Source organism: Trichechus manatus, unplaced genomic scaffold, assembly GCF_000243295.1.
Source record: "Trichechus manatus latirostris isolate Lorelei unplaced genomic scaffold, TriManLat1.0 scaffold00032, whole genome shotgun sequence".
Lineage (NCBI taxonomy): Eukaryota > Metazoa > Chordata > Mammalia > Sirenia > Trichechidae > Trichechus > Trichechus manatus.
The window spans coordinates 3,190,067-3,199,824 of NW_004443968.1; the positions used below are offsets into that span (position 1 = coordinate 3,190,067).

The 9,758-nt window shown below is 51.0% G+C and overlaps 1 long non-coding RNA gene across 2 annotated transcripts in view; it reads right to left on the minus strand.

Moving 5' to 3' along the window:
• The window catches only part of LOC101346299 (uncharacterized), a 26,846-nt gene extending 20,268 nt beyond the window's left edge, over nt 1-6,578 (minus strand). Inside the window, exon 1 of one of the 2 annotated variants that reach the window (XR_186532.2) lies at nt 6,456-6,578. This is a non-coding gene — a long non-coding RNA (uncharacterized LOC101346299). Of the gene's footprint in view, nt 1-222; nt 373-6,455 lie in introns of those variants that run through there. The other variant, XR_002823826.1, reaches the window with a different exon arrangement.
• Between the last annotated feature and the right edge of the window lie 3,180 nt (nt 6,579-9,758).

A 9,758-nucleotide genomic window follows, 5' to 3' on the forward strand; every position in this document is an offset into this window, starting at 1 on the left:
GCCCAGGGGCAAGAGCCCGGGGGAGCCCAAGTTCCCAGGCGCACAGCATCCTCTCGACCCTCGGTCCTTGTGCTGGAGCCCCCCCACCCCCGCACGCACCCCACCTCCTACTTTCATTATTATTTTGGTAGCTCCAGGTAATGGTGCCCGCCTCTCTGGCCTGGGCTATGCGCCGCGGCTAGACTGTCAGGTACTGAGCTCCACTGCCCCCAGCGTACTTACCTTGAGCGAGGCCCTGGCTAATGGTGGCGTCAAGTTCCCTCTCCTTGCCAGGGTGCCAGATTCCCCTCCTGCCTGCCGCTCTTCTCGGCAGGCTTGTCTCATCTCCCTCTCTCAGTCTCTCTCTCTGTGTCACACATGAGGATTACTTGTGACTTTTAGAAGCAAAAGCTTGCTTATTCAGAGAAGGAGAGGGAGGGGAGAGGGAGAGAGAAGGGAGGAGGGAAGGGGGGAGAGAGAAGTAGAAGGGGATGGAGGAAGAAGAGGAGGTGGAGAATCAGAAGGTAATGAAGGCGGTGGAAGAGAAAGAAGAGAAGGAGGGGTGGCAGGGGTAGGGTGGAGTAACCAAGGATGGGCTGGGATGCGACGGTGAGGAATAAATTGCTCCCCACCCAGCTGCAGTGCGACGCCCCCAGCGTCCCGGGGGAACTGGTGCGTCAGCTCGCTGCTGGCCTAGGCGGGGCCGTACAAAAGCTCGCGCTGCGGGACCCCCTTCGAGGGCTTCTACCCTGGCCGACAGAGCGCCACTGGACGCTCCACGCGCGAGCTCAGACCGCGGAAGTCTCTCTGCACGGACAGGGACGGCTGTCTAGGGGCTCCAAGCTCCACGGAACTTTGATTTCATTCCCAAGCGCTTGGCCAGGCTTGCTTGCCTCTCAGTCAAGAGCGGGAGGCCCGCGCAGCCCTCCGCGCGTCCTCACCCTGGCCGCGGGCGCCCACCTTAACATAGCACCCGGGTGTGGAGGCCGCTCACCCCGGCCAGTCCCCCACCGCCTGGGCTTAGCCTGAGTCCCGCTCCTCCGTTCACACTGGGGCATCCCGCAGCTTGTTTTTACGGAGCTGTGTGTGTGTGTGTGTGTGTGTGTGTGTGTGTGTGTGCAGCGCGCGCGCTCCAGGCTAGAAAGAAGGTAAAATCCTGGCATGAAAAAGTAGCTTCGGTTTCTTGCAGCTTGGAGCCTAGGACCAAGTCAGATCATATCCAATATCTGAGATTAGAGTTCGCACCAGGATAAAGGCGGGAATTCACCAGATCATTCCAACTGAGTTTCTGTACAGCAAGGATTGTTTATGATTATTATTGTGATTACTAAGTAGGATGAAAACAGGCTAAAAATAAAGAATAGTTGCAGAGAAAAAAGGGGGAGGTATTTTAGGAAATGTTCAGGAACCAAAAGTGGTTGGAATGGTTTTCTGGAAAAAGCATCCAGGATGGATAAAGGTGGAAGCCTCAGACTCGCACAAAACCGCTTTATTACGTGACGGGATTAAAAAATAGGAGCATGCTTTCCAACATAGAGGACCCATTAGTTCTCCGTTAAATGCATTAAACCAGCCTCATGGAATGATTACATGGCAGCCTTTAATGTACAAATATGGGGATACTACAGAGGGTGCGCACAATCCATTTATAGACTCCTCTGTATAAACACACACACATTCATAAAAAGTTTGAACACCAAACCTTAATCACATCAAGATATAGATTTTCTCAAACAACTATCCTGTAAATATGGTAATTTCTCTCTGTATGTCCTTGCTAACCTGTAGATGAGATGTTATCGTTATACAGTAGGTTACCAGGATCAACATAATTCTGCTTACATTCACTGTGGATGGCACGTCATAAAATGCCAGAGGAGGAAGGGAAACCTTGAGGGGCGGGGGGGAAAGAAGGTTTCTATTAACAATTCTATTCTCCCATAGTAGTTAAACTTAAATAACAACAATGGCTTCCTAGTAACCATCCTCTTTCTCTCACTCCAATAAAACTACTAGATGGTTTGGTGAACAACGCATTTGTATATTTACTCAAGGGATTGTTATTACTATAGAATTCTACATCTATCCTGTGGCATAAAGAATCTATAAACATTAACTTGTTGAACATTTGACATGTTTTAGAATCGTTAACCTGTCAAATCCTAGTTCAGAATAAGGAAGATAAAATGTTGTTTGCTTGTGCCCACCATAGTTTTAAAGGAAAATGGAAGAAACGAAGTTCTTTGAAAATTATGTTAGTCATAAGCAAATAAAATTATTTCCTCTCAGCAGAACGAGCGGGTTGTGTAATCTATTTATTAAATGAGGACCGTATTTTACCAATCCGAAGGGGAGTTTTAAAAATTCTTTCGGGAAGCGGTGAGAGGAGAGGAAGTAGGACGCACGAAGACCCCGGCCCAGCCTACACTGGTGGGTCGCAGGGCTAGAAGCGCATACTCCTCGCACAACGGCAGCGTCCCACCCCCACCACTGCGCAGCCAGGCCGTTGGGTCTCGGTTTCCCAAGTTGAGAGGGCTGTCTCTCTAGATCACCCACGCATATATTTGTATAAGGGCAACGTTCAGGCTGTAGTGCAATGACATGGTGGAAATGGAACCCTTAGTTTTTTCATTGTTTAGCAATCTCTTACTAATTAAACTGTCGTGTTTACTGAATACAATTTTAGACAGTTTGCCTATCTTTCTTGGAAATTTTTAGCCAGTGTTCGATTCTAATGAGGCCACAGGATTGGGTTTTCTTGGGGAGAGGCTTAAGATGGTATCCTTGAGGTACATAAAATTAATGTAAAAGTAACAGTTTGATTATATGATAGGTCAAGGGAGGCAAAAATAAATTCAGGGTGATGCTTAAGTAGGGCTCAGTAGTTTGCAAAAGCTTTCTCTATATTTTAAACAGCCAACTTTATACATTACATTTTCTCCCTCCCGTCCCCCCTTTTAAATCATCTACAACCTGGGAGATTTCCTCTTCATTACTGGCCAAACACCTGGAAGGCTTGAATTAGACATCAAGTAGCCACTGATGCCCCAAGGAAGTACCAACTGGCTGTCTCAAAGGTTTGAAACCCTTTATGAGGACCTAAGAAAAGTAAAAAAATGCAAACAGTTCTATGGTGCAGGCACTGAGGGATTTGTCTTAAGTTTATCTGTTTTTTTAAGCACCACATGATTAGACAGAAAAGGTCATTTGAAAACACAACTGATTCTGGTCAAAATCATTTTGACCTGTTGGTATGAAAATGTAGTTATAGCTTCAAGTTCCTCCCAGGAACACACTGCTGCATGTCTGGGCTGGTCCCTACCCAGAGCACTACAGGTCCTTCAGCTGACAAATGAGATCCAGCAAATAGGATTCGGGAAGAAACTCATGTGGGTTTCAAAAAAGGGTGTATGAGGGTGTGCTGCTTTCTGATTCTTTTCTTCGCCAAGAGCTCCTATGATCACAGTCAATGGCCCCCGGCAGCAGCAGGGAAAGCAAGAGTAATTCACTGTCAAACAGTTTTTTGCCACGATGTATTTCATGAAGCCAGTTTAAACTTTGTTTTAAAATTTTCTCGCTCAGATGCTACTTCTCCCTGCTTATCCCTTACAAGATTTTTAAGTTCTCATTTATATGTAATCACTGTGTGGGATTGTGCTGTAATTAACATAGAGACAGGAGCAGTTGGGGTGAGTCATGTAAATATCAGGGTAAAGGATTTGGCCAGGTTTCCTGCCTGTGCCTTTGACAAAGGGAGACAGTCCAGAGAGAGACAGGTTTTTATTTGCGTACTTAGTACTTCAGTATTTATAGGTGTGAGTATTCACCTGAATTCATCAGTCCCATACACGCCCTTATCTCCTCTCCTGTAAGTGACTCCTTGAACACCCAGCCTCTGGCCACTGCCGTCAGTTACCATCCTAAGTCTCCCAGTCTTTACTTTTATCCTTCTGATCGTACTGCCTCAGGACTAAATTCGCTGATTTAAAAAGTCTTCAAGTTGGTCACTAAGAAAAATTTCCCTATTTCACTCAAAATTTAGCCTACATCCACAGATTGAGCATTTTGACTATGTAAGGACCAAACACTTCCTTTGGTTTCCAAGGATTCAAACCAGCCCTAGGTGTTGAATTCCAGGATAGCATCTATTTGGTGTCCACAAATAAAGTAACTGTCTGGAGAGGGGGACATCACCATTTCTAATTTTTGTTTGTTTCTGCATAATAAAATGGAGGCTGACAATGTATGAAATCCTTTCTGCTGTTTAACAGAATTGGTAATAATAATTTTAACATTCTGCTTGGGCAAGAATCCCATAGCCTGGCATGTTAGAAAGGGTGCTGAATGGGCTCCTTTTGGCTGAGTTTTAGAGACCTGGGCCCGCCGAGGATGCACCCAGGTAACGCTCCCGAGATGAAGGCGGGGCTCCCTGTCGCCTGCGAGGGGATTTTACCCCCAGTCTCCTGACTTGGCGTCCAAATTCATACCCAGCCACACTTGCGAAGGATCACTAGGCTAATGAGAGGCAAAAAGTCATCAGGGTGGAACCCCACAGTTTATACCAAGGAGCTTTGGCCAGAAAACGGAGAGCAAGCGGGGGCAGCCTTCTCCTCGCCCCTCGTGCCTGGATTTCAGAGCACCTACTGCTTCAGCGGGCGGCCTCAGGTGTACAGCTCGGAGAGGAGACCCGAAGATTCGTCCTAGGGCCTCCAGGCCTGCCTCCGGCCCCTCTCGGGAGCGCTTTAACCTTCACCGCCATTTGCGTCTTTTCCCACAAATAATACCTGCTGCCGCAGATCGAGTACACCTGATACCAGATATAGTCAAAAGGAAAAGAAAAGAGAAAACCCCACCCTCTTTAATTCCGTTTGGTAAGAGCCCAGGCTGCCAAATCGATTACACAATGCTAGATCAAGCTGACACCTGTGTCCGCGCTGGAGATGGATCGGGTTCTCGCGGGGGCTCCAGCTTGAAACACCGGCTTGGCAGCGAGCAGCCAAAGGCAAAAAGGGGAAGCAAAAAGAACGAACTTTGGACTCGAGAGCCGCGCCTAGTTCCAGGTGGCAAGGTGGGGCCGTGCCGCGAAAAATCAAAGCCGCGGCTTCGACGTCTCAGAGACCTCTAAAGGGGCACCCCGGTTTCCTTCTCTGCTCCAGGCTGGGGTGGGCTCCCGTGAGGCGCCCCCTCGGGCCTCAGTCGGGGCCAGCTACTCCAGAGAGGGACGAGGAGGAGAGGCGTCTCACCTGCTGCGTGGCCTCTGGGAATCCTCACTCCTGGCCCGCGCCCGCCCCCTGGGTGCAACTGATGCCGACCTTGGAGGTGCCCACGGAGTGGTCTGACACGTAGACGTCCTCAGTGGCCAGCCTGGGCTGCGCCTTTCCACCTAGTGCGGACAATGGCTTCGTTGATCGGCCATCATTAAGCCAACCCAAGAGAAGGCCAATCCCGTAACGAGTGCGCGTCAGGCATCTTTCGCCTGTTAACTGAGCAGTTTGGGCAAACAGTGGTTAACCCACTGGGCTTACGCTGCCCCAAAGGCCTGAGTGTCCAGATCTTTGGAGTCTGCACTACTGATCCTGTGTAAAGTGATCAGCCCCAAAGGAAAGGGAGGTCGCCTACCAACACCGAAACTACTAGGAAATCCACAATCCCCTTCCCCAGACCTCCTGCTCCCCGGCTAAGGCGAAAGACCCCGGGTGGTGTAAACTCCGCTGTCAGAACCCGAGTTGTTTCCAAGATTTTCCTCCAAAAGAATTATGAGTTCCTGAGGTGACCACCAGAACACCGTGTCAAAGAAACTAGTCACGAAGGTTCACAGATATCACGAACTTGAACGGTGCCGTCGGACTAAACCCAGGCTTCGTTTCATGCAGTTCTTAGAGATTTGGTTGAGACGCTGGAGACGTGACTCAGTCTCCCCAGTCCACAGTGAAAAACATTTTTTGGGCTTTGATTGAAAAAATAAAAGCTAGACTCAAGCTCTATGTGGATCTTACACAAAACACACGCATACTCCGCAAGAGGCAGGGAACTTCCCTGGACATCTCAGGCACCCTCTCCCTCCCCTGTTAATATCACCAGGATCGTTTTCTGGCGTCCACCCCCATCCCCGCCCCTCTCCCCCATTCCGCTTCACTAGGTATCAGAAACACGTCGTTTCTATTTCTTTTCTCTACAAATTTCAGAGCCGGCCGGGCAGTTTCCTGTACTACATCCCAATAAGTATCCTCCCTTTACATTCGTGTACGCCCAGGATGGTGTGGACCCATGCCCTCGCCCCCGTGGCGGCCGAGTTCGAGAAATCGGCCAAGAGGACCAACGTGCTGGAGGGGCCCGAACGCGCCCTGCCCGGCCTCCGAGAGCGGGCTGGCAGGAGCCGGGCTCCGGCGAACCTGCGCTCGCTCGCCGAGAATGTTCTCTCCACAGCAACTTAGCAAGCCCCACCGAACAAAAGTTAAACCGTGACGGCACTATACCTTTCCCTGGGTTACTCAGGCGCCTGTTTCCCATTTTGGACATGCTGGAAGTGTTGGGTTTGGGGAGTTTTGCTTGGGCTGGGTTTGGGTTCCCTATATAAGCCCTGCTGGGGTACTGTACTGAGGAACGCGCTTTGATGGACTCGGGTGTTAATTAACGAGGGGCTAATTTGAGCGCGAGGAGCGGGAGGCGGGCGGCCGCGCAGACAGCCGCGAGGGGCCAGTGACCTCTAGTGGACACGAGGGGATATGCAGCTCGGGCGAGACTGCACTTCGGTCTCGGGAACTCAGCAAACTTCAGCCTGCGCCACTGTCCGGCGATCTCCTCGGAATCCAGAGACAGGGAAGGACTTGAGTTCCCAATTTAAGGGGGAAAGAGCCCTCAGTAAGTGATGTTGAGCAAGGGCCTTAGTTCTTCTGATGTATCTGAAATCTAAACCCAACCCTGTTTTTTAAAAGCGCCAATTGTTATTTACCGTTCTTTTCGGCAGGGAAGGGAGCGTCTGTGGAAAAGGTTTGGAAAGTGAGCGTCAAGAACTGATTTCAGAACCTAAATAAATCCTAGCATTCAAAGCTCCGGGGGCTCCAGCCAGTCAGGGAAGGGAGTCGAAGTGTAATTCAGTAAGCAAAGTTCATCAGTCGTCCTAAGATCTATTTTTGCTTTAAAAAAAAGAGAGAGAGAAAATGCTTAGTTGGATATACAAGAGGAAAGCAAGAGAACAAATGATGCGTTAAACAGCCCAGATGCCTTGGAGTTCACACCCCTCAGGCAAAGAAGATAACACCGCAAAAATGCGAATAACAACAACACACACACACACACACAAAAACCCTCTGCTTAATACAAAATAAAGTTAAAAGACGGGGAGGATAAAATGAGCCTATTTTTCTCCCTCCGCTTATTTCATTAGTAAGCCAAACTAGTGCAGAAGTTGTTTTGGAAAAGATGGTCCCGGCCCTGCGCGCGTCAAAAGGAAAGGACCATTCAGACCGAATGCTCCTTTTTTGAATAAATATAATTCTGCATTTTATCCTCCCCTCATTCGGCAGACCGCAGTAGAACCCTGAAGCTGTAGAACTCTCAATGAAATTCCACAACCCGTCGCCCCAGAGCGCAGGGTCCCACGGTTTGACTGGGGCTGAGCCAACACGCCCGCGCTGCGCTCGCCTGGCACTTTCCTCCCAGGCCCTGCCCTCAGGGCGTTTGAGGATTTCCTGGTCTCCCTTCCTCACCGGCACCCTTCCCCGAGGGCCCAAGCCCAAATAACAGGCCGCTCAGGGTGGGAACGTGGAGCCGGCCGGTCCCGGGCCCTCCTCCCTCTGTGCCAGGCTGTTCAGGGTGTACCCAAATCTGTCCTCAGGGGCTAAGGTCAGGTATAGGAGACACGAGGCATTGCCTTTCCCCGGACCATGAAGCACACTCGCCTGCGGCTGGTTTCACACAGCTCAGGATTGGGAATCCGCGCTTGGAGCGCAGTTGTCAGTTTGCGCCCGCACGCACGGCAGGAAGCGCGTCTGGGGCCCCGAGGCAGGGGATAACGGCGTTAGGCAGGGACAGCAGGGTCGCGGGGACAGTCACCTCCGGTGGACGGAATAATGTTTAGACTGCGGGAGGGACGACGGGAGTAGGGCGCGAGGTGGGGGAGAAAGGTAGAAGGGTAGTTTTCTCCCTCCAAACTTTTCGCCTCTCGCCTTTTCGCCTTCAGATGTGGCCTGGGAGGAAGTTTCCGAGGACCGGAGGCTACGGATGGAGCGAAGGCTCGCTCCGCAGGGCGCTGGCGGCGTCTCTTAGTGGGCGCTGGGTACTGGGGTGGGGGTGGGGGTCAGCTCCACGAAGAGAGGGAGCTCCCATCCCCTCTATTCTCGCCAGAGACGTTGAGGGTCGCCTGTGAATAGACCGTCCAGAGTCGGAAGTCAGCCGCACAGGACAGCAAGCGGCTACAGTAGGCTCCAGGCTGTCGGATCGCAATGCCGGAAAAACTGTACCGTGGCAGGGCGAGGAATGCGCGATGAAAATGAACCTACCCGGATCGAATACTTCAAAGAGCTGTATTTCATTGCAAACTAAAGAGGAAGGATTGAGAGCTCCTTAAGTGACATTATAAGCCCCCAACAGAAAATATTTATCACAATAACGACAGCAAAAAAATAGAACTTTAGTAGATAAAAGCCAATTATAAGCGTTTAAGAAATTACCTCCTCAGTAAACTAACCAGTAAACAAAACAATTTTCAACTTTAAAACGCCCAGAGGCGACCCACAGAGCAACAGAGCTTGGGGTGGGCTAGGCGTCTTCCCTAGCCTTCTCTCCACCGCGCCCCAGGAGTCCTTTATAACCCCAGGGCAGAAAAACTCATCAATTTCGGAATGAAATCAGAAAAAAACTGGCGGTGCCCGGAGCAAAGATTGACTCGCATTCGTGTTCCCCTTGCTTAACCTCCCTGGCCCAGGAAGTGGCGCGAGTCACCCTTGGCACCACTTGGGGCGCACAGAGCAGAATCACCGCCTGTTGGGCAAGCGACCCCATACTGGGGGGCCAGGGAATGAGCTCTGCCCGGGTCCCACCAGGCTGGGGTTTTTGCAAACTTGAAAACTCACTTTTCGGCCACTTAGCTGCCCTTCTCGCCTCGCCACCCGAGGCAAAGTGAGTGCTCTCCTTGACCATTCCTTCTCCTTGTAAACTGGGACTTACCTAAGGCAGAACTGAGCCCACCAGGCCCCGGGAACCCCACCGCAAGCCAGAGCAGGCTAGTTTCCCCCTGGCCCGTGGCGCTCACAGCATTCTTGGTCAGCCAAATTCTCGGTGGGCGCCGATGACGAACAGCATCGAACTCGGCCTGAAGAGGGTCAAAGTACGAGCTGCAGGCTCTCGGTGTGGCTCTGGCACCCCAGGCCTTCGCATGACTCCGCCAGGGTAGAGGTGACAAGGTTTATTTCCCCGTCGATGATATCCAGGAGCCGGGCACTGTCGTTAAAAGGGGTCGCATTCTTCTCAAATGTTTCAGGTTCAAAATCTTTTTCCCAGAAAGATTTAGAAAAGGCTGGACTTGAATCGTGGCCCCAGAGCCTCTGACGACCTAGCCTGCGAGCGCGCCCCCACCCCGGCCCCTGGCGGGGATGAAAAAACTCAAAGGCTGGACAGTCCCTACCTCCCCAATTCCTCGGGCATCCCCCACGCTGGGAATCGGAATGACGATCTTGCCCAAGCAGTTTCTTTCGGAAATTTGCACAAAATTTGGAGTCGAGGATAATAGGTGACGAGCGTGGCCCTGGGTAGGGTGTCGCAAGGTTTTCAAGGCCGGG